Below are 11049 nucleotides of genomic sequence, written 5' to 3' on the forward strand. Positions count from 1 at the left end.
AACATAAAGGTAATAAATAGGTAACAAACAATACATGCTCGGAAGTAAATAGTGATATGCCAATGCAGATATAATCATAATTATTACTACTTGTTAAGATCTACTAAGCATATCAACAAGACTTATCAAAATAGATAGGTCAAGGTACCCACCTCTAATAGGAAGGTCCAATCCAAACCAAATCCGACGTCGAGATGCTCGTCTCGAATCAGCGTCCTGCGTCAAACAACATATAAATATTTTATTTAGCTAGATTCATAAAAATAGCTAAATAAAATCCATAAGACTAATTTAGGGTAAAACCCTAATCAACATAATCTCAATTTACCTATTTAAATCTAATAGTTAATTAGGGTTAATTACTTAATCCCCAATCAATCCATTAGATTAAATCCAAACCTAAATTCCCTTTCACATAAACATCTAACTACAAAACGTGTCAAATACTTACCCTTACCTCAAACTCACAGCCGTAAATAAGGTGGGCTGCTAGAAATCCACCTCACTGCCCTAAAGCTTTTGTCGACAACTACCTAAGGAATAACAAAACATCCATTCCTATTAGAATCAGTCCAGACAACTAAATTACAGCAAGGAAGATTTCTGAAACCCGAACCTTACCTCAATTCATAACCCCTCTTGATGCTGGAACAAGGGAAGCTGCTGACTGGAGTGCTGCCGGAACCAAACGAAGACCCCACAGAACCAAATCCAAATTCACAACCCTACTTGCCTCTGCCGACAACCTCCAAGAATACCTATACCTCAAATATTCCATTCAGATTCAACCATTCATCACCTGAAACCAGTGAATTGACGAAATCCAAGAAAGAACATTACTCACCTTCAGCCGAGACCTCACTCACAGCAAGGAAGGGGAAAGTTTCAATCTATTCCAGCGACCGTGCTAGGGCATAGCTCGATGATCCGAGTTGGAAGGGGATAGGATGTCGGTGTTGGAGCAGAGGAAGCAATTGGCCGGCGATCTAGGGCAAAGCCGAAAAGAGTCAGCTGCCGCGACTGGTTCCCCTGTGGCGTCGGCGTCGGAGGCTTAGGTCTCGGCGACTATGGACCCAATCTAGGGCACGCCAGAGAGACGTGGTGGTCGGCGCTGCTCCGTTCGACGGTAGCAGATTGCAAAGAGGCTAGGGCACAACCTTGGTGTAGGGGAGATCGCGTGGAGAGGACGAGAAGCAGAGATGGGGAAGAGGAAAGGAGAGACTCGCCACTGCCTTTGTACCGGAGGAGAAAATAAAACGGACGGCGACGACGGTTTTGGGAAGAAGAAGAAACGGCCGGAGTGTGGCTTGGGCACGCGGCACGGATCAGGGAAGAAATGATGAAGGAAGGGAATAAAGAAAAGAAAAGGAAATGATTTAAAGAAAATAAACATTTCCTCGTTTAAACGGGATAGCCTAAACAAGTTTTCCCGGGCCCAATACTGATCCCCGTAACCCGAGTCATACGGGCTCCGAAAAATTCCTGAAAAATTCTGAAAAATTCTCTTATGGTTATTCACCATTTTCGGTATTTTACATCTAGTGACTTACCTTAACTTATATGTCAGACATTCGGTTAGCCCGTCGAGCTGTTTGGACTTCTTGACAGCTATCAGGTCAGCCCGTCGACCTAGCTGGACTTCATGCCACTATCCGGTCGACCCATTGACCTATCTGGACTTCGTGCCAGCTATTCGGTCGGCCCGTTGACCTAGTTGGGCTTTGTGCCAGCTATCCGATTGGCCCGTCGACCTAGCTAAGCTTCTCCTGCACATTTCGTCAAAGTGTTAGATCACATTGAAACTAACTTAACCTTATTTTGTCATTCATCAAAACCTGAGTTAGACTATCAGTGCTAACCGCACCAACAATCTCCCTCTTTTTGATACAATGACAACCTGCGTTAAGTTAGTGAAAAAAAATATACAAAAACATAAGCAAGTATAAAACATGATTTTTTAGCCTTGTTTTATGTTTGGTATTTTATTGCTAACTAACTTAAACCACCTAACCTCCCCCTTTGGCATTCACAAAAAAAAAGAAGCAAGCATAGATAATTTTCAAGTTGAAAACAGAAAATAAGTTAACTTTGAAATCAAATTTAACATTAGAGAATTATGATAATACAAAATGTTCATGTTGACTTGGGGGAGTTAACTTAGAAAAAAATAAGTTAAAGGAAAGTTTGAAAAAGTTGTTAAAAAGATCAGAAATAGTTTTCAACATCCTTTATCTTTTTCAAAATTGCTAAGTTTTTTAAATAGCTAACTTTTTTTTTTCAGAAATACTAAGGCAAAAACCTACTAACTTTGTAAAATTAAATAAGTTTGTAAAATTGAGGTAATTTTCAGAGTTTCTTTCAAAAACAAGTTTTGTAAAATTTAAATGAATTTTCAAACATAAGCATGGGAAATTAAACCAATTTTCAAACATAAGTCCAATTTTTAGAAATAAGTTTATAAAAGCCCTTTTCAAAAATAAGTTTTTGAAATCCATTTTCAAAAATAAGTTTTTGAAATCCATTTTCAAAAATAAGTTTTTGAAGGTTATTTTCAAAAAATGAGTTTTTGAAAGTTATTTTTAAAAAAAAAGTTTTTGAAAGTCATTTTTCAAAACTTAAATTTACAAAATTAAAGCAATTTTCAAAATAATTTTGCTAAAGTATTTTTAGGGAAATGAAAAATACTTTTCAAAAATAATTTTGTAAAATATTTTCAAAGAAGAGAAAATAATTTTGTTACAAATATTAATCCTCCCCCTGAATCTGACATTATTTTTGAAATAAGGCTTTAAAAATATTTGCCAAAAAAATTTAAAGTAAGATTTTCAAAATATTTTTTTTAAAAGTGAGGTAGGATTTTCAAAAATATTTTAAAAATAAATTTGATAAGGAATAAACTAAAAAAACTTAAGGAAATAATTTTCTAAGTAAAATAAAAAAATTGATACTCTCCTTGAACTTATTACTCCCCCTTAATTTATTACTCCTCTTTAATTTATTACTCCCTTTAATTTATTACTTTCCATTAATTTATACTAGTGTTTGAGTATGTTAAAATGTGTAACATATTTTTAAGGTCCTTGCTCCCCCTTAACCTAGCATTTTCTGGTTATCTTTGTTAGCAACAAGGTTTTTTCTTCAAATATTTTTTAAAGGATTTTAAAATAACTTTTAAAATAATCTTAAAATAATTTTTAAAGGAATTTTAAAATAATTTTTAAAGGATTTTTAAAATAATTTTAAAAATATTTTTGAAATAATTTTTAAAGGATTTTAAAAATATTTTTAAAGTAATTTTTAAAGGGTTTTAGAATAATATTTAAAGTATTTTAAAATAACTTATAAAATATTTTTTAAAATGATTTTTAATATAATTTTTAAAAGTTTTTTAAAATAATTTTTAAAAGATTTTTTAAAATAATATTTTTTATATATTTTTTTAAAATAACCTTTTAGTAGATCAATTAACCTGTTAATAAGTTAGAAGATAAATAGGTTAGGTTAATTTTTTTTTAAGTAAAATTAAGAATTAAGTAAATTAAATAAGTTATTAATTTCAAGTTGTTAAATTAAGTTGAAATTTATGTTAAGTAATATATAATAGAATTAATTTTAATTTTAAGTTTAGGTTTAATTTAAGTTTAACTTAATTTAAACTTAATTTTAATTTAACTTTAAAGTTTAATTTTAGGTTTTATTTTAAGTTTAACTTTTAAATTTAAAATTTAATTTTTAACTTAATTTAAGTTTTAAATTTAACATAATTTAATTAGTTTAATATAATATAATATAATATAATATAATTAGTTTAATTAAATTAAATTTTAATTTTAATTTAATTTTTAGTTAAGTTAATTTTAAATTTAATTTTAAATTTTAGTTTTAGTTTTGATTAAGTTAGTTTAAAATAATTTTTAAGATAGTTTTTAAGTTAAACTAATTTTAAAAATAATTTTTAAAACAGTTTTTAAGTTAATTTTAAAAATAATTTTTAAGTTAATTTTAAAATAATTTTTAAAATAGATTTTTAAAATAAATTTAAAATAGATTTTTTAAGTTAATTTTTAAAATAAATTTGTAATTTAAAATAATTTTTAGGTTAAGATAATTTTTAGAATAATTAGATAAAGCAATTTTTAAAATAATTTTTAGAATAATTAGTTTAAATAATTTTCAGGTTAAAATAATGTTTATCTTAAAATAATTTTAAGTTAAAATAATTTTTATGTTAAAATAATTTTCAGGTTAAAATACTTTTTAAAATAATTTTTAAATTGAAAAAAATTTTAAAATAATTTTTAAGTTAAATAAATTTTTTAAAGTATTTTTTATATTAAAATAATTTTTAAAAAAAATTTAGGTTAAAATATATTTTAAAATAATTTTTATGTTTAAATAATTTTTAAGTTAAAATATTTTTTTTTAAAAAAATTAGGTTAAAATAGTTTTAAAAATAATTTTTATGATAAAATAATTTTTTTTAAATAATTTTTTGGTTAAAATAATTTTTAGGTTAAAATAATTTTTTTTAAAGTTGAAATTATTTTTTTAAATAATTTTTAAAATATTTTTTAAAATAATTTTTTTAAGTTAAAATAATTTTTTAAAAATAATTTTGTAAGTAAAAATAATTTTTTTAAAATAATTTTTTTAAAATAATTTTTAAGTTAAATATATTTTTAAAATAAATTTTAAGTTAAATTAATTTTTAAAATAATTTTTAAGTTAAATTAATTTTTAAAATAATTTTGAAGTTGAATTAATTTTAAGATAATTTTTAAGTTAAATTAATTTTTAAGATAATTTTTAAGTTAAATTAATTTTTAAAATAATTTTTAAGTTAAATTAACTTTTAAATTAAGTTAAATTAATTTTTAAAATAATTTTTAAGTTAAATTATTTTTTAAAATTAATTTGATATTGAATTTTTAATTTAGTTTTAAATTAAATTTAATTTGATTTAATTTAATTGGATTTAAGTTAATTAGATTTAAGTTAATTTGATTTAATTTTATTTTGTTCTATTCGATTTGATTCGCTTCGATTCGGTTTGATTTGATTTGATTTGATTCGATTCGATTTGATTTGATTTCATTCGATTTGATTCGATTTGATTCAATTCAATTTGATTTGATTTGATTTGATTTGATTCGATTCGATTCAATTTGATTTGAAGTCCTTAGTCACCTCACCCGATTTAAATTTTCAATCCGGGAAATTTATAATTTTTGTGAGATGAGTTAGATTCAGTTTCAGGGTTTGGTTTAACTTTATGTTAGATTCAGGTTTAGCTTTGGGCTCAACAAATAGGTATTCTTTGGATAAAGTTCTGGGCTATGATGAGTCACTTGGACATCATTAGAGTAATCATGCCTTAGAGGTTTTCCAAATAGTCCTATCCACTGAACTTTAATACAAAACCTTGGTCTAACTAGTTAGGTTCCGTAAGGGGTAGCTTCAGTTAGTTCCACTCAACCAAATGCATTAGGTCGAAGTCATATCTTCCTATACATACATAGACTAAGCTTCCTTAATCTACTATCATCTAAAACTTCACTAGTACCGTAGGTCAAGTTAAACTGAGTTCCTTATTTAAACTAATCCTAATTACCCTGTCGGGTAGGTTAATTTTGGAGGTGCCAACTAGTTTGGAGCCTCCCCCTGAATTATTGATCTGGGTTAAATTTTAGTTTTGGGCTTATGTCGATTACTTTTATATTTGTAATCAACTTGATGATAATCTTGGTTTAAGTTGGTTTTATAGTTATTTCTATGGTTTGGTTTAGGTTTAGTTGATTTAGGTTTTTTACTTTGGTTTAATTGATTTCACATAATATATTTTATTTTTAGGTACATAGTATTGATTTATTTCAACTTGCGTATTTAGACACGCTTTCGGAACCCAAGCTTTAGTTTGTGGTTTGTTTTGAGTTATTAGAGATATAAATGATTTATTAGAATTTGACTTGTATCCAAGTCCAGATTTATTGTAAACAACCTTTTGACTGTTTAATATAAGGTCTAAATTTTTAGATCTAGCTGTAAATTTTTCTGAAAGCCCTTTTAGTTTTATGATTTTAGTTTTTAGTGTTGAATTTTCCTCCTCAAGTGTTAAAACTTGATTTGGATTAGAATTTGTAATTTGTTCCTTAAAGTGTTGGTTCTCCTCAAGGAGCATTTTATTTTAATTTTCAACTGTAGTTAACTTTCTATCTAAACATGTAATAATTTTAAAAAACTTTTTATTTAAACTAGGGTATACCTCCTTGGGACCTTCGGAAATGAGTACAGACTCGTGACTTGATTCAGGTTCGAACCTGTCTTCTGATTCATCCTTCGATTCTGATTCGCGGGCCATCAGCGCGAGGTGGCTTTGATGCCTCTACTCTCCGGCTTCTGATTCTTCTGAAGATGAATTGTCTCACATTGCTTTAAGTGCCTTCTTCTTGGTTGCCTTTTACTTGTCGTTCTTCAATTTTGGGCACTCGTTCTTATAGTGACCTTTCTTGTTGCATCCGAAGCAGGTCACATTTCTTGGTTCAGTTGAGGTGTGCGAGATCGCACGACCGTGTCTTCCTTCCACTCTGGTCGTGCTGGACGGCCGTGCCTTCCTTTGCCTCTGGCCACTCCGCACGACCATGCGAATTGACACGACTGTGTCTCTCTCCTGCTTTGGTTTCATCGCACGGCCGTGCGAATTGACACGACCATACCTTCCTTCTACTCTGTTACACCGCACGACCGTGTGAATTGACACGACCATGCGGTGTAATAGAGTAGAAGGAAGGCATGGCCATACAAATTGACATGACCATGCCTTCCTTCTGCTCTGGCCATGTAGAATTGTATCAAGGCCGTGTAGATCATTTTAGCACATCTTAACGTGGTATTCTTGAGTTGAGGCCTTCATCAAAGTTGTAGATCTTGAAGTTATCTATAATTTTGTATAAAGAACAGCCCAAAACTCTAACTGAGCAGAAAGTTATGGTCATTTTGGTTTTAGTCCGCAGTGTAGAAATTTCACACGGCCTGGACATGACACCTTGGAAGCTCTAGACTCCACTTAAGTTTTGTTTCTGCTCCAAATCATGTCCTGTCAACAAGAAAATACACAAAGAGTAGATCTCCGAACAAAAGAGTATTTATACTAAATATATGCTAAGAGAGGTGAACATGCACAGAATATACATGAATAAAGTAAGTGAATGTGCGTCAAAACATGTATAAATGATCATAAGATCTACGCACATCACACCCCAGACTTGAACCTTTGCTTGTCCTCAAGCAAAACCCGCAATCTAGATTTATGTGTATAGATGACATGTAATAATCCCTAATGAATCAATATAAATCTATCATATAGTTTTATTGATGAGCATGATACAAAAATTATTTGAGTGTGGCCTAAGTAGAAGTTTTCCGTGCTTAGTGTAATAAGTGGCTTAACTTTTTCACGTGTCAACCTCTAAGCCTAGTCAATTTTTCATTTAACCGTGTTCCTCATACTTCCGGCGATAGACACTTACCTGCCACACGCAAGGTTTTTTCCCCTAAAAAATGCTATGCATCGTCTACACAAGGTCTCAAAGAAATACTCATTATCAAGAGAAACATAGCATTCATTTCCCCAGTAACCTAACTCAGTCTCAAATGGGTGAATTGCTAGTTTTCACTCACGATAACTATGTTTTTTATCCCTTATTTTTTTTCCTTCTTTTTTTTATTGTTTGCAAAGTATCAAACTTGAACAAACTTTCATTTTTTTTTATTATTTTTTTTGGGATTGATTTTTCCAAATGATCTTATATGATCTAAGTTTATCCAATAACCAAAATGTAGTTGAGAGGTCACCATAGAAGCAAGAGTACTAGTCCGGTTCTATGAATCATGAATATTTTCAAAAATATCTACCATCAAAGTCAAGCATAATATGAAGAGATCCTAAGACTAGGCCAACATTCAAATTCTTCTAGTAATAACAATGCTCACTTCATGCTACTATAGATAGAAAAATAAAGATCAATAGACATACTAGTATACCAAATCACACAACATAAATATCTAGATGAAACATGCTAGTATTTTGCATTAAAGAGCAAACAATCATGATGTGATGAATGATGCAACTAGGAAAAATTTATTATGCAAAAGAAATAAATAAAAACTAAACTAAACCAAATGCATCTAATACATCCCCCCAGACTTAAACTTTTCATTGTCCCAATGAAAACTAAAAATAATGTGGAGGATATTAAAAGTAAGAGAAGTTACCAAATGATGTGTGCCAAATGCCCATGTTATTAACTTCTCCATCATGCAATTGCACTCCTCTTAATCTATGAGTCCTATAAAAGGAAATTGACAACAAAAATTAAGTAGAGGATACATGCATATATGAGGAAAGAAATGAAAACAAGAAATAACTAAAGACATAAATAAAATAAGAAAGAACTTGGGTTGCCTCCCAAGAAGTGCTTGTTTAAGGTCATTAGCTCGACCACCTCATTAGATTCAACAAAATCTCACTCTTGGAGGGGTAAGATATTTCAACACCCCCTACCAAGGGCTCTTATTATGGAGAGAGCTTTAATCAAAGGAGCTACAAAGTAAAGTATAACTCTCTCCATCTTCGTCTTCTTTGAAGTTCTTTCAGGTGGTCGAAGACGGTTCAGTCTGAACTTCCAAATATAGGCCCCATGAAAATCTGCACACCCAAAAGAAAAAATACCTCTCCCAAGAATGCTATATTAGATAGAACTAGAACCTTTATCACACCCCGAGAGTAAGGTTGTCCGACAAAAATTGGAGAACACCTCCCCTGTAGCGGTGACAAATGAAAACAATATACATAGTCGACAGAGATACATATGCAAAACACAGCCAACACGGCTAGAAATAACCATAACTACATAGATAATATGCAACCCACACAACTGCTAAATCAAACACAACGGAAAACAGATAACAAGCACAAAATAACAAAACTACTCACTACGGGCCGACCCGGCTTGACTCCTCGACAAAACAAAACCAAATACAAAATAACATCAAGTCCACAACGATTATTACAATACTAAGTTCACAAGTTCAACTCATATCCAAAAATGATAAACGAAACCCAAAATCCGTCCTCGGAAGCGACGTGGGACCGGCAATCAGGATCCTCCTCCAAGTGTACTGGCATCACTATTGGCTACCTGGCGAAATAACCAGTTTACAAGTGGTGAGTGCTAAAGACTCAGCGGGTAATAGATAGATAGTGCATGAGTAAAATAGTGAGCTAGGAATACAACAATATACAGTCTCGGAAAGATAAATAGCAGATACTACTGTGTACACAAAGCATGTAAATCCATACCTGATACCATATCCTAGGCTAGTAGTATAAAGTCAGAAGTAACACAAAACTGCTACAATACTGCTCATAACTACCCAGATCACATGTAAGGTATACTATCAAAGTAAGCAGTGTCTAAGCATATATAATAGGTATGTGATAACAGAACTGCGTAACTAAACAACCAACAACATAAGCAAACAACATCGATATAAACTTGTAGAATAACAGCAGCGTATGCATGAATGACCATCCCGCTCACCTCTCTGTATCACGACCCCTGTATGGTCGAGAGGCCGAATCGGTGACTATTGTACAACACTCCAGCCGTCACCAATCTCGAGTGACCGAGTGGGCAGTTTGCATAGTAGCTATCTAGCTACGTTGCAATAGGGTCCCTGTTGCTCACCACTCAAGCCGCCACTACCTATGAGTGACCGAGTAAGTGCATAACAGGGCAAGCGGCACACTCCCGCTACCACTACCCATGAGTGGTCGAGTGTGCGGCTCTGGCCAACGACCCTCTCAACCATAAGGGAGACATGGTCACCGACAAGAATGCTATAACATGATGTGGATAATGCAACAGTCATCATACATATACAACAGAAATCAGGTATGCTACATGAAGCCGCATGCTCAATATGAAACATAAATAAATAATAGTCAAACAGGTAAACATGGTGTCTAGTATATGCTAATTATCAAAGATAATGACATGAGATTGTATATATATGAATTCGAGCATCTCAAAGATTGAGTGGACAAAGTATCAAGCACAAGAAACGAATATGAGTGGAGTCAAGGTAGATACTACATATCCGAAACTAACTCATGCACTAAGATCAATAACTAAAGAAGCAAGTCAAGAAGTAGTCAGAATCCGGTGTCCACTTCGTCTCAACACCCGCCTCGATCAAAGTTCTGCGTCAACGTATCAATTTTAGCCACATACGTATGATACTGAATAACTAAGCCAATATACAAGACATATAATTAATCTGGCTCATTCATTACCCTCTATTAAACCTCATTTTCTGATCTACTCGAACCAATCCAAAACCCTAATTTGAACCATCCCAATTAGGGTTACCAATCATGATTTAACCCCCAATTACTATTGAGCAAATACGGTTTAAGCTATAGCAGATATCTAAATTCCAAGATCTTACCTTAGGACCAAAATTGCTTCTGTTAGCCCTCTGCCAGAATAATTAAATCGCCAGAAATTGGTTTCTAGTGAGGTCTGCTTCCATAGGTCAACAATAGAGCCTCTACAGGCTACACACATACACAATCAACCCAATAAACACATGATCACTGCTGAAACCCAACATCTTACACTACAGATCTGTAACCGAAACTAAAGATGCCTTACCTAATGACTCAAAGCCGGGAATCCACTACCGAGGAGGCTCGCCGGTGATAACTCGCTACTAGAGATCTTGGCCGAGCCTTCACAGTGAGCCACTACTAAGAAAGCAACTCTCAGTTACCCTAATTCTCCTCCACTGACCTCAAATAACAGATCCATGATCACAGAACCCTAATCGAGACAATCCATAACTTAACATACCTTGATGCCGGAACCCCCACGATCGGCGGAGAGAAGCTCGACCCGATCAGCTCAACTTTGAGCTCAGGAAGACGAGACTCCATTTGTAGCGCACCCTCTCCACCAAGATCGGGCCCTGGGAACCGGTAGTTCAACC

Source organism: Zingiber officinale, chromosome 1B (assembly GCF_018446385.1).
Source record: "Zingiber officinale cultivar Zhangliang chromosome 1B, Zo_v1.1, whole genome shotgun sequence".
Lineage (NCBI taxonomy): Eukaryota > Viridiplantae > Streptophyta > Magnoliopsida > Zingiberales > Zingiberaceae > Zingiber > Zingiber officinale.